Source organism: Suncus etruscus, chromosome 11 (genome assembly GCF_024139225.1).
Source record: "Suncus etruscus isolate mSunEtr1 chromosome 11, mSunEtr1.pri.cur, whole genome shotgun sequence".
Taxonomy (NCBI): domain Eukaryota; kingdom Metazoa; phylum Chordata; class Mammalia; order Eulipotyphla; family Soricidae; genus Suncus; species Suncus etruscus.
In genome coordinates, this window is record NC_064858.1 from 56427699 (window position 1) to 56446478 (window position 18780).

Genomic DNA, 18780 nt, shown 5'->3' on the forward strand with positions numbered 1-18780 from the left:
TCACTTAGATTCACCAGTTCTTTTTTGGGGAAATCACCTAGCAGTGCTTAAGGATTTCTAGCTCTGCACTCATGAATCACTCATGACAGCACTTAGGGGACCATATGGGACAACAAGGATTGAACCTGGGTCAGCATTGTGCTAAGCAAGCACCTTACCCACTATACTACCTCTCTGGCAGATTACCAATTCTGAACATTTTCTCTTTCCCTCCATTTATCTACCCCCAATTCATATATACATTTTTTTCCTGAACCATTTGTAAATGATTCGTATATCAAATTATTGGTCTCCAAACATTTTCTTGTTTTGTTTTTTTGTTTTTGGGTCGCACTTGGTGGTGCTCAGGGGTTACTCCTGGCTCTGTGCTCAGAAGTCACTCCTGACAGGCTCATGGGACCATATGAGAGGCTGAAATTAGAGCCGGTGTCTGTCCTGTATTGGCCGAGTGCAAGGCAGTTGCCTTACTGCTGTGCTATGGCTCCAGTCCCTCCAAACACTTTGTGTGTGTGTGTGTGTGTGTGTGTGTGTGTGTGTGTGTGTGTGTCTAAGAACAAATACTTTCTTCTACTTAACCACAGTCATACTCAAAATGATCACCTAATCTGATTATATATACATTGTTTAATGTATAGTTCTTAGTATCAAGTTTTCTAAATTGTCCTGGTAATGCCACTTTTTATTATACTTTTAGATACAAGATGTAATTAAAGTCCACACTCTACATTTAGTTGTCTAAATCTCAAATTTCTCTTATCTGGAGAAGCTCCTCAGCCTCTTATTTCTTTGTCTTTTATGAAACTAACCATTTTTGAAAGTCCAGGCCAGTTTTATTTATTTCATTTTTCTTATTAAATTTTCCTCATTAAATATTTGTTAAACATTTTTGGAAAGAGCATCGGATGATGTTGCATTATATAAAAGATTTTTAAACAGTACACTTTTTTGTTTAAAAAAGATAACAGCTAATTCCCCCATTGCAACATTTTTATTTATTAGAAAAGCATACTGTTGCCTATGAACTGGTTTCAGTGAGAAAATTCAGTATTAATGTCTGAATAGGTTGTTTCCTCAAAACTTAAAATTAATTACTTATTAGTTTTTCATTAAATAATTATACAAAACAATGATATAATTATACTTAAATAATTAGATGATTACTGTTAATTGTCATATTATCTAAAACCTAATTAGCATGTGATGTTGAAGCTAGTATAAACTATGTTGATATGAATATTTGTGAGCTATTCTTTTTGTGAACATGCTTTTATTTATGTGGGCTAGGGTGTTGGGGTGAGGACCTTGGGATAAAGGTGGATGGATAATGCATGGATCTGTTGGATCTGGGTAGCAGTGAAAATGCATGTTTAGAATAATATCATCAATACCATTGAGAATCTCAGTAAAAGTGATTTAGTGATTTACTGAAAATATGTAAATTTAAAGTTCTATCCAAGGTATAGAGATTAGTAAAAAATATGTTCATACAAATTAATTTTCAGGGGCCAGAGTGATACTATAGCATGTAGAGTGCTTACAGCTAATCTGGGTTCCATCCCCAGCAACACAAGTTCCCTTGAGCCCACCAGGAGTGAGTCTTGAGTACAGAGCTCCAAGTAAGCCCTGAACATCACTGAGTGTGGCCCCCAAACAAACAAATTAAATTCCAAACACATGCATCTTATTGGTCATTCATCTTATTGCTCTATAGCACCTTCCTTTGTCATTCTGACCCCATTTTTCACAGACATCTGACTGGTAACAGAGTTAGTAAAACCAAAGGAAAATCACTTTTCTTTCAGATAGATCTGAGTCTAAGACAGGGGTCTCAAACTCAATTTATCTGGGGGCTGCAGGAAGCAAAGTCAGGGTGAGGCAGGGCAGCATGAGGGATTTAGCTTACCGAATATGCACAATAAAAAAATTGCATTAGTAAGAAAAAAAATCGCATTAAATATTTGCATACCCCAAACAGAACTGCTCAGGGTATGCGAATGTTTAAAGCGATTTTTTCTTACTAATGCAATTTTTATTGCGATTATTCGATAAGCGAATAATCACGAATACTGTAATATTTGAAGGCCGGCCGCGGGCCACAAAATGTTGTACGGAGAGCCTCAAACGGCCCGCAGGCCGGGAGTTTGAGACCCCTGGTCTAAGGAAGTCTGGAGGGTTACACTTAAACCAAATATTAGTTACTTCTCTTCAACTTCTGATGGACTGAGGCATGTATTCAATAACTTCACTTTCCGAGAGCTGCTTACCTTCTCTGTGGTCGTTGGTGGCTGACAATCAATCATGGCAGTCAATGTTTCGAGCCCAGTGAGTGGCTCAATATAAGAACCAGCGTTTTCCTGAAAGATAGCATGAGGGGGTCTGAGCACTTGTTCCTCTGAAATCCTTGGGGGCAGAAATCCTTCAGACCATTTCCCTGGATCATGTGATAAAATTTGCAGATGAGATGAAGATTAACAGAGATGAAATGCAACAATGGCATCAGGAGATGAGACCAATGAAAAAGACAGTCTTTGAGAATCACTTTCCATGTTCAGTCCAAGCTCTAGGGTCAGAGATCACTCCTGGTGGGGCCTTGGGGGGATCATATAGGACACCAGCGATCAAATCTAGGTTGGCCATGTGAAAAGCAAGCACCCTGCCTGCTGTATTGTCTCTCCAGCCCTGCTTCCTTTTTTGAATCTAGTCCTGCTTCTCGTCTTTGGCCTTCCTGAGCTAATCTAAATTGGTATTCTATCTCCACAGCAACAGTGCATTTTGTTTTCTCAATAGGGGTCACATCCAGTAGGGTGCTGGGGTCCTGAAGATCCTCCAGTGGGTGCTTGGGGATTACATTCAGGACCTCACACATGCCTGGCATGAGCTCTACCATTTAAGCCACCTGAGTTTGTTTTGTTTCTTTGAGGAAGGTAGAGTACACCTGGCACGGTTTAGAAGCAACTCTGAGCTCAGTGCTCAGGGATCATTCCTGGTGGTGCCTGTTAAAGAACTTATACCTCCTCATATATGAAGACTGCACTCCAGCCCTTTGACCTCTGTTCCCAGTCAGTTTCTGAGTTTTGATGAATGCAGTCATGATATTGAAAGACATCGCTCAGGGATATTTTTCCTTTGTCACTACGGAAGCCACGGAAAGCCCAAGCAGGGGTAAAAAAGTAGGGGATACCTGTTTCTGGGATACCTGTTGTGCAGAGGAAGGAGGGAACTGTGTGAGGAAATCAATGAGGCAGAGATAAGTACCAGGTCTAGGGCAGTGGTTAGCAACCTGCGACTCGTGAACCTCATGTGGCTCTTTACAATTTTAATTTGGCTCTTCTGTGTGCCGGTTGGCCACTCCAGGAGTCAGGACTCTGCTCCTAACCTCTGTCAGATGATACCCAGTATCAACCCTAAACAAAGGTATTCCCCTAACATAATCCTTTCTTAAACCTCTTCCTTTTATATGTAAAAGTCCACTGAATATGTACTTTTGTGTCTCTCTCTCTTGACCTGAAGCCTCCTGGTAAAGAAAGAGGTGTTCTAGCTTTTTGGGGTCAAGGCAGAGAGTACAAGGTAAAAGGCCACGGGCTCCATGATTATCCTTTTCTGGCTAGCTTGGTTTATTATTTCTTTCCTGCTACCCTGCTTCTTCAGACCAGATTGGGTGGGGTTTAGAAATACAGTGCCTGGAGTGATTTTGTACAAGAGTGGGCATCTTCCATGAAGGGATTCTTAACCCAGAATTTTCTTTTCCGTGGATTCTCATGTTCAGAGTACTCATGATTAAAGTTGTGAGCTAATGCCCTTAAATGCTGTTTTTCATATTGATTATGACTTTCTGCATAATATAAGTGCCAATCAGAAATTTTTTGCAAGAGTGGAAACATTTCAATATCTCATTCTTAGACACAACTATCCCAGAATCAGATTCTTTTTTGAACACATCCATCTTATGTCTCATTGTAAAAACTACTTGTGAAACTCCCCTGCAGAGAAATACTAAATTCATAGAGAAAATGAACAATGTCTGCCAAATACACAAGCTTAGCTACCCATTCTTTGTCCAACTGCGGCTGTAAAAAGTCAGAGTTCTGCTCTCACAGGAACTGCACTACTTCTTCCCTCTTGCCAACAAGGTGAGAGAGCACCCTTCCCCTGAACAGCCACTTCACTTCTTCATGGAGAAGATGCTAGTAGTGGGCATCCAGACTCTCACCCAAGGTGGTGAATAGCCTGGATTTGATCACAGTTGTGAATTTCACAAATTATCTTTACTGTGTCATCTGTCACAGAGTTTAGTTCAGCAGGGAGTTTTTTTGAATCCAGTCTATCATACAATGAGTGGATACAATACAATGTACAGGTGTGCAACTTCTGTTTTTTTGTGACTACACAGAAACACTGAGCCATGCACAGTGCATCATCTGTACATACATCAACACATCAGATTATTATTGAGTGAAATGAGTCAGAAGGAGAGGTGTAGACACAGAATAATCATTTGTGGCATATAAGAATAATAAATGGCAATATGGTAATAATATCTAGAGAAAATAGGGATGAAGGACAGGATAACTAGTCCATGAAAGGAAGCTTGCCATAGAAAGTGGTGATTTCAGTTAGAATAGAGAAAGGTACATTATGACATTTATAGTTGGAACATATCACTCTGGACAAGAACTGGATGCTGAAAATGGATAAGTGACATGCATGGTTCACTTTAATTAACAATATTGCAAACCATTTGTCATAAAGAAAATTTTGCAAACCTCAGTGTCATAAAGGAAAAGAGATAGAGAGCAAAAAGCAAAATGCCTGCCCCTGACATAGGCAGAGGTGGGTGAAGGGGAAGGAAACAAGGGATGGTGGGGAAAGTGCACTGGTGAAGGGTGGTGTACATTCTATGATTGAAGCTCAAGTATGAATAATTTTGTAACAAGTATGCTTAAATAAAAAAATTATTTTTAAAATGTTTCAGGCACTCTATCATTCCTTTATGATATGATATCATATGCCTTTAACAAAGTGCTGTTTTTGTTTTGTATTTTAGTTTGGTTTCTTGCAGCACACACTAAAGTGTCAATAGATTTTTTTCTCCTTTCATTGAAATCACTACTTTTCTGTGGAACATTGTCCTTGCTTTTAAAGATTGTTAAAAGGTTTTTCTCTTTTACCTGTTTCATCTCCATATTGTAGGGTTTCAAATTTTCAGCACATTTTGGTTATCAAGAGGAAACGTTTTGGAATGTTTTGCTTACTTATTGTCAGAAATCAAAGCATTTTTCCTCGAGAAGGGTGTTCACTATCCAGAATTAACAAACGATCAGTGGATTCAAAAACTGTATTTCATGGTGGATGTTACTTCACATCTAAATCAGCTTAATCATAAACTACAGGGGAAAGGAAACACAATTTTTTCAATGTTAGAAGAAGAAGTTATTTCGTTTGAAAACAAATTTTCTGTTTTTGCTCAAGATTTTGACAGAGAAACTTTGATTCACCTTCCAAGCCTGTTGAAACATCACCAAGAAAATAATTCTGATATTGACATTACCTATTTTAAAACAGCACTTTTAAATATGAGGGAAGCTTTTCTCAAGAGGTTTCAGGATTTCAGAAACAGCAAAGCGACATTGGCCTTTGTTAAAAAAAAAAACCTCTAGATGCCACTGTAACAGAATTAAATTTTTATGCTTTAATATCAACAATGGCAACCTTGAAATGCAATTTCTGGATGTAAAAACAAAGAACTGTGGAGCTCGAAATTTGAACATCTTTGTGCTAATTTAGAAAGATTGAAGAAACACAAATGTGAACTTAGTTCACAGCACAAGTGGTTTGCTTTGAAATACCTGGAGAAGGAAGATATGTTGATTTTTAACACCTGGAATAGTATTCCTGACTCATATAATCAACTAAAAAAGCTAGCGTTTGCTGTTCTTTCCTTGTTCGGGTCTACATATCTATGCAAACAATCATTTTCAAGCATGAATCTTATCAAGAGTAAATTGAGAAATCGTCTCATCGATTAGAACCTGGAATCATGCCTAAAATTAAAAGCAACAACATACAAACCTGACTTACTCAAACTATCCAAGGAAATGCAAGGCCAATGTTTACATTAGTGTTTGTGACTTTGTCACTCACTGTCAGGATTTAATTTTCTCTACATTGTTAGGCAAATTTTATGAAATTTAACGTTATAGATAAATAATATCGTTCTAAAGTTTTTGTTTTATTAGTTGTATTATTTGTATCCTCCCGACCTATGTGGATACTTGCATGCAGAATATTCTCAATAAAAACTTATTGAAACTGGGGCCCGGCGGTGGCGCTGGAGGTAAGGTGCCTGCCTTGCCTGCGCTAGCCTAGGACGGACCGCGGTTCGATCCCCCGGCGTCCCATATGGTCCCCCAAGAAGCCAGGAGCGACTTCTGAGCGCATAGCCAGGAGTAACCCCTGAGTGTCACAGGGTGTGGCCCAAAAACCAAAAAAAAAAAAAAAAAAAAAAAAAAAAAAAAAAAAAAAAAACTTATTGAAACTAAAAACAGTGTACCATCCTACGTATTTTCGATTTTAAAAATGTGGCACTCGGGGCCGGAGAGATAACATGGAGGTAAGGCGTTTGCCTCTCATGCAGAAGGTCGGTGGTTCAAATCCCAGCATTCCATATGGTCCCCTGAGCCTGCCAGGAGCGATTTCTGAGCATAGAGCCAGGAGTAACCCCTGAGCACTGCCAAAAACAAAAACAAAACGTGGCTCTTAAAATCAATTAAAATAAATTTCAATCGTGGTTTTGGCAAGATTTGGCTCAGTTGAAAAAAAGGTCAGCAACCTTTTTTTTTGAGAGCCACACAGGGCGCGCACTGACAGAGACTAGGAGCAGAGTCCTGACTCCTGGAGCAGCCGCCGGGCACACAGAAGAGCCAAATTAAAAATGTAAAGAGCCACATGTGGCTTGCGAGCCCCAGGTTGCCGACCACTGCTCAGACATTGCTGAGGACAGTGTTTGACCAACTAGAAGGCATTGCTCACTGTCAACCTCAGCTTTTATTCTCTCCATTTGTCCTGGAAACTGAGCACTAAGTCTGCCTTGAGAGGAATCAGCATTTGTCAGGTTATTATCTTTTTTATTTTTAGGTGAATGAGAACCCAAGCATGAGGTTCCCCACAGATGAACTGCACTAACATTCTGGATACTAGGGCTTTCCAGTCTGAGCTGAAAGTAACATTAGAGATATGGAGAAAAGGTGGACAGCTGGGAGGAAGAAACATTAGGGCTACTCTTGGTACTTATTTTGGTCCTCTTTTTTGCAACTCTTTGCTGGCCTGCTGTGCTGGAGCCCATCTATTTCGTGTTTCCAGCTGCCCGAGGTCAGGGCAAATGAACATCTAAGAAACTGAGATTCCCAAAAATGTCAAAAGGGTTAGCAAGCACTGACATTGGCTCTGACTTGCCCAAGGTCTGGAAGGTAAGAGAGTGTTAGGGACAAAGAGAGGCAGAGTAGAGTAGTGAGGGGGCAGGGAACGGGGACAGGTCCTATCAGGGCATTAACATTAGGCTGCCTGGAATTTCTGTCCAGATACCATGAGTTTGGAGTAGGGAACTAGGGAGGACAGGGGCCCAGAAACCTGTGTATAGTGGGGTGAGTGTGCTGGATCCTTGCTCTGTGCGGACATCCAGTACCATCCCCAAGCTCTCTGACATGGCAGCCCCAGGGCTGGACATGGATGCTGAGTGTCCCTAGATCCCCAGACCCTTACTGAAAGGTAAATGTTCTTTATCTCCAGGCTCCCTAACACAGGGAAGGCCCAGGGAAAGAGTCTGGACAATGATTTTTGTTTTTGTTCTATTCCAGGGTCACACTCAGCAATGTTCAGAACTTAGACCTGGCTTGAGTGGTGCCAAGGACAGAGAGCCAGGCACAGAGAAACACAGCAAAGGCCTGAGAGCTGGATCATGGTGCAGGGCCAACCACACATGGAGGAAGCCCAAATATCAGCCCCTGCATTGTGCAGTCCCCTGAGCACTGCTAGGAAAGACCCTTCCCCAACCACCACCAGCCTCAGAGCATGAAGCTGGGAGGAGCCCATGAGCACCACTGGTAAAATAAAACAAGATAAATTCTCCAAAGCTAAATCCCCCAAACCCACAATTGCCCAAGAACCATTCCTGCAGCTGACCTCCCATCATCCCCAACCCTGTCCTGGAGTCCTCACAGGTGAAGACCTCAGACTAGTCATCTGGGAGGGTCTGGAGTAGAGAGCATCACTGAATTTTGGGCATGGCTCAAAACTCAGCAAGAGCATTACCTCCTTCTAGCAGGGAAGCAAAGGCTTCCCACTGAGACTGAAGAGGTCGATGTGAGGCATTAAGTGTGCTAACATCCTGAATCTCAACACTTCCAGGTTCCAAGGCAGGGAATGATACAATGGAAGACAGCATTCCCTAGTAGATACCAGAGGGAGAACTGTCCTGGCTTTGCATAGGGTGATTTCAGTCTTGGACTTGAGACCACGATGGTTTTGTGGGGGTCTGAAATGACTGGGGGCAGGAGAATTCATTAGGGTTAGGATTATGGAGGTTAGGGTTAAGGTTTATGGTTAGGTTAAGGTTAGAGTAGGGTTAGGGTTTAGTTTTAGGGTTAGAGTTAGGGTTTAGGGTTAGGATTAGGGTATGATTAAGAGATATGTTTAGGGTTAGGTTTAGGTTTAGGGTTAGGGTTAGGTTAATGTTAGGGATGAGCCCATGAGATTTCTCCCCAGAACTTCCAGGAACAATTGTGGAAAATGAGGTGGCATCAGAATTGGGAGAAATGTGGAGAACTTTGATTTGCTACTGTTACCTTTTACTCCACACAAGGAAGGCTCCTGGAGAAAAGGGAGAGTTCATCCCAAGCTCCTACTCAGATGATAAATAACTGTGCCTTAAAAGGGGAGAAATGAGAGATGACATTAGATTGTTTCACTTAATTATTCAAAAAGCAGAATTTACCGGAAGACAGAGGCTGATGGGGTACCTGGTACCTAGACAGTATGAATGAATCAGAATGGGTTTCCTGAATTCCATCCCATAGCTTTCCTTGAGTTCCCCTTTGAAGATCAGGAAACTAGAGTGAGGTTTCAGAATACCTAGAGACTTACAAATAAAAATTCTAGGGAGATGCTTGCAGCCAGAATGTTTCTTTTTAAAATGTATTTAATGTACATAAATTATTTTATAATGTATTTTGAAAGACATATTCTTTTATAAACTGAAACAACTGGGTCCTGATAAAGTTTACAAATTATCACCTTAGTTGAACAAATAAGTGAAGAAAAATTAGAGTATAAATCGGTACAGCCTTATAAATAAACATTTTAATTGCTCTTCTTACATATTTTTTAAAAGTATTACTTTATTTAAACACTATGATTTACATATTTGTTCATAATATATTTCTTTCAGCCATTTCATATTCTAACACCAATCCTACTACCTGTGCATGTTCCATCTACCACTGTCCCTGGTTTCGCATGCAACCCCAAGCCTTCCCCCTTGGCAAGCATGAATTAATTTACTGCTTATTTATAACTAAGTGGTAATGGAAAAAAACTTCAGTAAAAAGAAACTTTGTTATATCTTACAATGGGGTCATTAAATAATTGTCAGAATATTTACTATGCTGTTGGTTGTTAGCTGATCATCTGAGTTTTGATGGTTTCTATGCTACTTTGACATCCAATTTGGTTCATTCCTACCAGGGTGTCACTATAGAAAAATATGGAGATGTTGCTAGGCTATATGTGGCCTTACATATGTGGCCATACATATGTAGCCATACATGTGGCCAGCAACTCGAGTCCCTGTGGCTGAATTGGCAGTAGTTATGCGATATGTTTGTTGCTGCCAGGGATCCAGAAGTATGTGATCTTCCTACATATTTACTGGTGAGTTTTAAAAACTCAGATAAAGAGGTTCTTGGTAAGGAAAAAATGGGAAATAAATATGTTTCCAAGAAATAATTTTACTTTAATTTCAAAGAACTTATATGCATATTTCAGCTTGTTCATTTTTGATAAATGACACATGCATCTAAGAAAATCGAAGCAAAAATAATACTTCTCTTTTTCTGAGAAGTATTTACTTTTGGCTATACACTCAGAAATCACTCCTGGCTTGGGGGAACTATATGGGATGCCGGGGGATGGAACCCCAGTTCATCCTAGGTTAGCACATGCAAGGGAAATGCCCTACCACTTGCACCACTGCTCCAGCCCCTGAGAAGTATTTTTTAAAATAATATCTTTATTTAAGTACCATGATTACAAATATGTTTGTAGTTGTGTTTCATTTGTAAAAAGGATGTACAACCCCCTTCACCAGTGCAACATTCCCACCAACAATGGCCCCCAAACCTTTCCTCCCGCACTTGCAGCCTGTATTCAAGACAGGCATTCTATATGTCTCACTCACTACCATTGTTATGATGGTAGTTAGTGTAGTTATTTCTCTAACTGTACTCACCACTTTTTGTGTTAAGATTCATATCATGGGCTGGTCCTTCCAGCCTTCATCTCTATTGTCTCTGTGTATTATTACAATAATGTCTTTTGTTGTTCTTAAATCCCATAGATCAGTGAGACTATTCTGTGTCTATCTCTCTCTAACTTATTTCACTAAACATAATAATTTCCATGTTGGAGCCAGAGAGATAGCATGGAGGCAAGGCGTTTGCCTTTCATGGAGAAGGTTGGTGGTTCAAATTCTGGCATCCCATATGGTCACCTGAGACTGCCAGGAGCGATTTCTGAGTATAGAGCCAGGAGTAACACCTGAGCGCTGCCGGGTGTGACCCCCCCAAAAAAATAATTTCCATGCCGATCCATATATATGAAAAATTACATAACTTCAATTTTGTGATGTTGCATAGTATTCCATTGTGTGTATGTACCATATTTTTTTTTTAGCCATTCATCTGTTGAAGGGCATGGGCTCTTTTAGATTCTGACTATTGTAAATAGCGCCACAATTAAATATAGGTGTGCAGAAGGCACTTTTATATTGTGTTTTTGTGTTCCTAGGGTGTTCCTAGGAGAGATATAGCTGGATCATATGGGAGCTCAATTTTCAATTTTTTGAGAAATCTCCATATTGTTTTCCAGAAAGGCTGGATAGATGGCATTCCCACCAGCTCTAAATGAGAATTCCTGTCTATCCACATACCCACCAGCGCTGATTGTCTTGTTTTTGCTCTTTTTGATGTGTGCCAGTTTCTGTAGTGTGAGATGGTACTTCATTGTTTTTTCTTTTGAGGGGGGGGGGTGGTTTTTTTGGGCCACACCCGGTGATGCTCAGGGGTTTCTCCTGACTATGGCTTATGGCTTGGGGGACCATATGGGATGCCAGGGGATTGAACCGTGCTCCGTCCTAGGTAGTACCAGGAAGGCAGACACCTTACCACTCACACTACTGCTCTGCCCCCCTCATTGTTGTTTTGATTTGCATCTCCCTGAAAATTAGTGATGTGGAGCATTTTTTATTTATCTTTTGGCCATCTGTATAACTTCTTTGAGGAAGTGATCATTTCTTCTCCTCACTTTTTTGATGGGGTTAGAATTTTTTCTTATTAAGTTCTGTCAGTACCTTGTATATCTTAATATTAGCCCCTTATCTGATGAGTATTGGGGAGAATAGTTTCTCCCATTCTATGGGTGGCTTTTGTATCCTAGGCACTATTTCCTCTGAGGTGCAGAAGCTTCTCAGCTTAATATACTCCCATCTGTTTATCTCTGCTTCTACTTGTTTGGAGTCATTGTTTCCTCTTTGAAGATACCTTTAGTCTCAATGCCATGGAATATTTTACCTATGTGTTCTTCTATTTACCTTATGGTTTCAGATCTGATATCCAGGTCTTTAATTCATTTGGATTTGACTTTTGTGCCTGGTGTTAAATGGAGGTCCAAGTTTGCTTTTTGTTTGTTTGTTTGTTTTTGGGCCACACCTGGTGACAGTCAGGGGTTACTCCTGGCTATACACTCAGAAATCACTCCTGCTTGGGGGACCAGATGGAACTCTGGGGGATGGAACCATGATCTGTTCTAGGTTAGTGCGTAGCAAGACAAACACCCTACCAATTGCACCACCTCTCCCACCTCCGTAGTTTGCTTTTTTTGCATGTGGCTAATCAGGTGTGCCAGCATCACTTGTTGAAGAGTCTTTTCTTGGTCCATTTTGAATTTATTGCCCCTTTATCAAAGATTAATTGATTGTGTGTCTGGGAAATATTCTCTGAATACTCAAGTCTGTTCCATTGGATTGAGAATCTGTCTTTATTCCAATATCATGCTGTTTTAATGACTATTGCTTTGTATTACAATTTAAAGTTTGGAAAGATGATGCTTTATTAACTTCATTTTCCTATGGGATGATTTAACTAATTGTGGGTGTTGATTGTTCCAAATAAATTTAAGGAATGTTTGATCCACTTTGAAGAATGTCATAGGTAGCCTTAGAGAAATTGCATTAATCCATACAATGCTATTTGGAGTATTGTTGTTTTAATGAAGTTGATCCTCATAATCCATAAACAGGGTATGTGTCTCCTTTCCTGTGTCATCTTTTGTTTCTTGAAACAGTGTTTTGTAGTTTTATTTGTATAGTTCTTTCATCTCTTTAGTTAACTAAAAGGTATTTGAGTTTGTGTGGCACTAATGTGAATGGTATTGTTTTTTAATGTCCATTTCTTCTCTATAATTATTGGTTTATAAGAAGGCCATTGATTTTTGCATGTTAACTTTGTAACCTGCCACTTTGCTATATGAATCTATTGTTTCTTGAAGCTTTTTTGGTAGTCTTTAGTGTTTTCTAAATATAGTATTATGTTATCTGCAAACAGTGACAGCTTGAGTTCTTTCTTTTCTATCTGAATGCCCTTGTTAACTTTTCCTTGCCTAATTGCTATTGCAAGTAATTCCAGTAATATGTTGAATAGGAGTGGTGAGAGTAGACTTTGTTGTCTTGTACCAGATTTTAGAGTAAAGGCTTTTAATTTATCTCTATTGAGTACAGTATTTGTCATAGACTTGTAGTAAATTGTCTTTAGTATATTGAGAAAAGTTCCTTCCATTCCCATCTTGATGAGAGTTTTTATCATGAATGGGTTTTGGACCTTGTTAAATGCATTCTCTGCATCTATTGATATGATTATCTGGTTTTAATTTTTCTTCTGTTGATATGGTGTATTATGTGTATTATGTTGATTTATTTATGTATGTTAAACCATCCTTGCATTCCTGGAATGAAACCCACTTTGTCATGCTGTACGATCTTCTTGATGAGGCATTGGATCATATTTGCCAGGATTTTGATGAGGATCTTTGCATCTGTGTTCATTAGGAATATTGGTCTGTAGGTTTTTTTTCTTTGCAGCAGCTCTGTCAGGTTTTGGTATCAGGGTGATGTTAGCCTCATAAAAACTATTTGGGAATGTTCCTATTTCTTCAATTTCCTGAAAAAGCCTGGAAATAATTTGTTGTAGTTTCTTTTTAAAAAGTTTGAGAGAATTCATTAGTAAATCCATCTGGGCCTGGGCTTTCATTTTGGGGAAGACTTATTACCATTTTAATGTCCTCAGTAGTTTAGATATGCTAGATCATCCTGGTTTAACCATGGAAGATTATAAGAATTTGTCCATTTCTAGTGCCCAGGATACAAAAAGAAACTATTCACCTAATACCCATCAGATAAGGGGCTAATATCCAAAATATACCGTATTTTCTGGTGTATAAGACAACTTTTGAAATAAAAAAGTCAACCAAAAATCGGGGGTCGTCTTATACGCTGAGTATATCCCGAAAAACATTTCCATATGCTGCTAAACAAAAGTCATCTGGATATTGCCACGAAACAAATTTTCCAACTCGATCCTGCACCAATCACTGCAAGGCTGCTCGGACCGCCTCTCTAACTCAGCCAATCCAAGCAGGCTTTTTATGCATGCAAATTAGACAATGTTTTGTACCCGAATCTACACTGTAAAAAGCCTGCAAGCCTGCTCAGATTTGCCAGAGTCAGAGAGGAAGTCTAAAATTAGGAGGTTGTCTTATACAATGGAAAATATGGTACAAGGCACTGACATAACTTTACAAGAAAAAAAAAATCTAATATCGTCCAAAAAATGGGAAGAAGAAATGAACATGTTGACAAGAAATACAAATGGCAAAAAGGCACATGAGAAAATGCTTCACAACACCAATCATCAGGGAGATGCAAATCAAAACAACTATGAGGTACCATCTCACACCACAGAGATTGGCACACATCACAAAGAATGAAAACAAGCAGTGCTGGTGGGGATGTGGAAAGGAACTCTTACTCATTCACTGCTGGTAGGAATGACGTCTAGTCCAACCTTTATAGAAAGCGATATGGAGATTTCTCCAAAAACTGGAAATTGAGCTCCTATACGATCCAACTATACCACTCCTAGGAATATACCCTAGGAACACAAAAATACAATACAAATATTCCTATATTCATCTATAAAACATTTATATTCATCACAATGCTATTTACAATAGCCAGACTCTGGAAACAACCAAGATACCCTTCAACAGATGAATGGCTAAAAAAACTGTGGTACATATACACAATGGAATATTATGCAGCCATCAGAAGAGATGAAGTCATGAAATTTTCCTATACATAGATGTACATGGAATCTATTATGCTGAGTGAAATAAGTCAGAGGGAGGGAGATAGACGTAGAATAGTTTCACTCATCTATGGATTAAAAAAAAAGACATTTTGCAATAAATTTCAGAGACAAAGTGAGAAGGGTTGGAAGGTCCAGCTCGTGACATGAAGCTCACCACAAAAAGTGATGAGTGTGTGGGGCCGGGCGGTGGCGCTAAAGGTAAGGTGCGCCTGCCTTGCCTGCGCTAGCCTTGGACGGACTGCGGTTCGATCCCCCGGTGTCCCATATGGTCCCCCAAGCCAGGAGCAACTTCTGAGCGCATAGCCAGGAGTAACCCCTGAGTGTTACCGGGTGTGGCCCCCCCCCAAAAAAAAAGTGATGAGTGTAGTTAAAGAAATAACTACATTGAGAACTATCATAGCAATATGAATGAAAGAAGAAAGTAGAAAGCCTGTCTAGAGTACAGGCAAGGGTGGGGTGGGGAGGAGGGAGATTTGGGACATTGGTGGTGGGAATGTTGCACTGGTGAAGGGGGTGTTCTTTACATGACTGAAACCCAACTCCAATCATCTTGTAATCAAGGTGCTTAAATAAAGATATTAATTAAATAAAGACCAATGTCTATATAAAAATAATTTGTCCATTTCTTCAAGGTTCTCTTGATTTGTGGCATAGAGTTTCTCAAAGTAGTCTCTGATTACCATTTGAATCTCTGTAGTATCTATAATGATCTCCCCCTTTAATTTCTAATTCAGTTTATAAGTTTTTCTCTCTTTGTGAGTTTTGCTAGTGGTTTATCAATCTTGTTTATTTTTTTAAATAACCAACTTTAGCTTTCATTGATCTTTCAGATTGTGTATTGAATTTCCACTTCATTGTTTCTGCTCTAAGCTTTGTTATTTCTTTCTACCTAACTATTTTTGATTCATTTTTTATTTCATTTTTTGATACTTTTCTAGTCTTATAAGCTGTGGCATCAAGCAATTTATGTAGGCCCTTTCTTCCTTCCTGATGTGTGTTTGCAAAGGTCTAAATTTTCCTCTTAGTACTGCTTTTGCTGTGTCTCACAAATTCTGATAATCTGCGTCTTCTTTCATATTTGTTTCCAGAAATGTTTTGATTTGCTTTTTGATTTCATCTCTGACCTATTGGTTGTTCAGTAATGAGCTGTTCATTTCCAGGTGTTAATGTTTTTCTTACATCTACTTTTGTATTTCATTTCTAATTTCAGTGCATTGTGATCTACAAAGGAGTCTGTGTAATTCCTATCTTCTTGATTTTATGGAGATATGTTTTATGGGCCAGAATGTAGTCTATCCTGGAGAATGACCCATGTGCACTGGAGAAGCATTGTATCCAGTTTTAGGGGATGGAATTTTCTATATATATCTACTAGGCCATTTTATTTTATTTCTCCTTTTAAAGCTAGTATATTCTTGTTGGGTTTCAGCCTGGTTGATTTATCAAGTGGTGACAGGGCGGTGTTGAGGTCTCTCACTATCACTGTGTTGCCAGAAATGTCTTCTTTCCAATTTGTCAACAATTGTATTAAATATTTTTCTGGTCCCTCATTGAGTGCATATATGTTTTAGAGTGTGATTTCTTCCTGTTGTACATATCCCTTGATTATTACAAAATGCGCATTTTTGTCCCTTATAACATTTCTCAGTCTAAAGTTTGTGTAATCTGATATTAATATGGTAACTCCAGCTTTTTTAAGAATGTTGTTTGTTTGGATGATTGTCCTCCAACATTTGATTTTGAGTTTATGTTTGTTCTGAGTATTCAGATCTACTTCTTGTAGGTAGCAAAATATTGGATTCAGCTTTTTGTCCTGTTTTTCTCCTGTGTTTCTCTTAACTTGTGCATTTAGTTTGTAGATATTAAGAGAGATAATTTATGGAATTTAGTCTGATCTTTATGTAGGAGGTTGGGTGTCTCTTGGTCTGTCTTATCTTTTTTTTTTTTTTTTTTTTTTTTTTTTTTTTTTTTTTTTGGTTTTTGGGCCACACCCTGTGACGCTCAGGGGTTACTCCTGGCTATGCGCTCAGAAGTTGCTCCTGGCTTGGGGGACCATATGGGATGCCGGGGGATCGAACCGCGGTCCGTCCTAGGCTAGCTGGGACGCCGGGGGATCGAACCGCGGTCCGTCCTAGGCTAGCAGGCAAGGCAGGCACCTTACCTCCAGCGCCACCGCCCGGCCCCGGTCTGTCTTATCTTAAAGTAGACTTTTCATTTTTTCTTTAATGCTGGTTTTGAGTCAGTAAATTTTCTGAGTCATTGTTTACCCATAAAGTTATGCATACTTCTTTCTAACCTGAAAGTGAGTCTGACTGGGTGCAGTATTCTAGGTGAAACATTCATTTCATTGAGATCTGTCACTTTATCACACCACTGCCTTCAGGCCTCAAAGATTTCTTGTGACAAGTCTGCTGTAAATCTTTTTTTTTTTCCCCCTTGACCACACCCGGTGATGCTCAGGGGTTATTCCTGGCTATGCCCTCAGAAATCACTTCTGGCTTGGGGGACCATATGATACGCTGGGGGATCAAACTACAGTCTCCATCCTGTGTCAGCCACATGCAAGGCAAAAGCCCTACTGCTGCACCATAGCTCTGGCCCCAAGGTCTGCTGTAAATCTTAAGGATGCTTCTTTGTACATAATTTCTCTTTTTGATTTTGCTGCTTTCATTATTCTATCTGTATGTATGGGATTTGTCATTATGATTAGGATGTGTCTTGGGTGCTTTTCTTTGGGTCTTTTTTAGCTGGTCTTTTTTGGGCATGCAGGATTTGGTTGCATGCACACTTTAGCTTTGGGATTTTCTCTGCAATGATGTCTTTGACTGTTGATTCTTCCTGGGGATTTTATTCCTGGGTCTCTGGTACTCCAGTGATTCTTATGTTGTTTCTATTGAGTCTATCACAGACTTCTATATTTGTCTGTTTCCATTCTTTGAGGATTTTTTTTTCCATTGTGGTATCATTTGCTTTTAGTCTTTTTTTCAAACCTCTTCTGGATGACTTTCTCTTTGGCTCAACCTGTATTCATAACAGCAGGAAACATATGTCTGAACAAAGACATTCTTTTATATGCAAGGCCAGCTTGCAGAAATCCCCTTATATTTTCCCAGTTTCTCTTCCCCACTGGTTGGGTGGTTATGGCAGCTTCACAGAGCAGAGCAGAGTCAAAACTTCAAAATATCTCCCTTGTGTCAAAGCGTAGAGCAGGAATCCTTATAATGTATTCCTATTAAAACACTGTGATTTACAAAGCTTTTCATATTGTCCCAGGCATACAGTATTTCAATGTCAATTCTACTACCAGTGTGATCCTTGTTCTTCCAATGTCCCTCATTTCCCTTCCATCCCTAGCGTATCCCCTTTGCAGGCACATACCAAGTTTACATCATCTTGCTTGTGAAACTGGAATATTAAAAAGTAAGATGATCACATTTAAACCTATGCAAAATTTCTGGGCATCATTTAATAATAATATGGTGTGATTTCATGGTTTATAGCAAAGAGGCATAAATGGGAAGAAATTATGCTTAATGCAATAAGTTCATTTTAGAAATGATACTTGCAAAATTATTGCAATTGGAATTAAATCTATATTTTTCTCATAAAACTAAACAGTGTGAGGTGTAAATATAATTGTAGGATTGTAGAGGTCATAAAGTTTTCTTTTCTCATTTGGTTCCCCATAGTTTGTAATAGCACAAAGGACATTTAGGCTTTTAGTCATAACTCATTGTGCTTACTAGTTTATAACTTCAAGGAAATTATTTCTTAGAATCTATTCCCATACTAGTAAATGTGGATACATACCTATTTATAGGTGTTTATTATTGTTTTCAGAAATAAACTTCTCTAAGTTTCAGCCTTGGTTATGTTACTGTAAATTATGTGTTATAATATTATTTTAAAAGAGTTAACATGAATCATAATTTAATTCATGCTACCTTGAAAATTAAGCTTGACCATTAAAATAATAATGATTTGGCTATTATACTGATTGCTGCAATAAATAGTGGGGTGCATACATATTTTGGAATGAATGTCTTTCCATCTTGGGGGTATATGCCTAGGAGAGCAATTGCTGGGT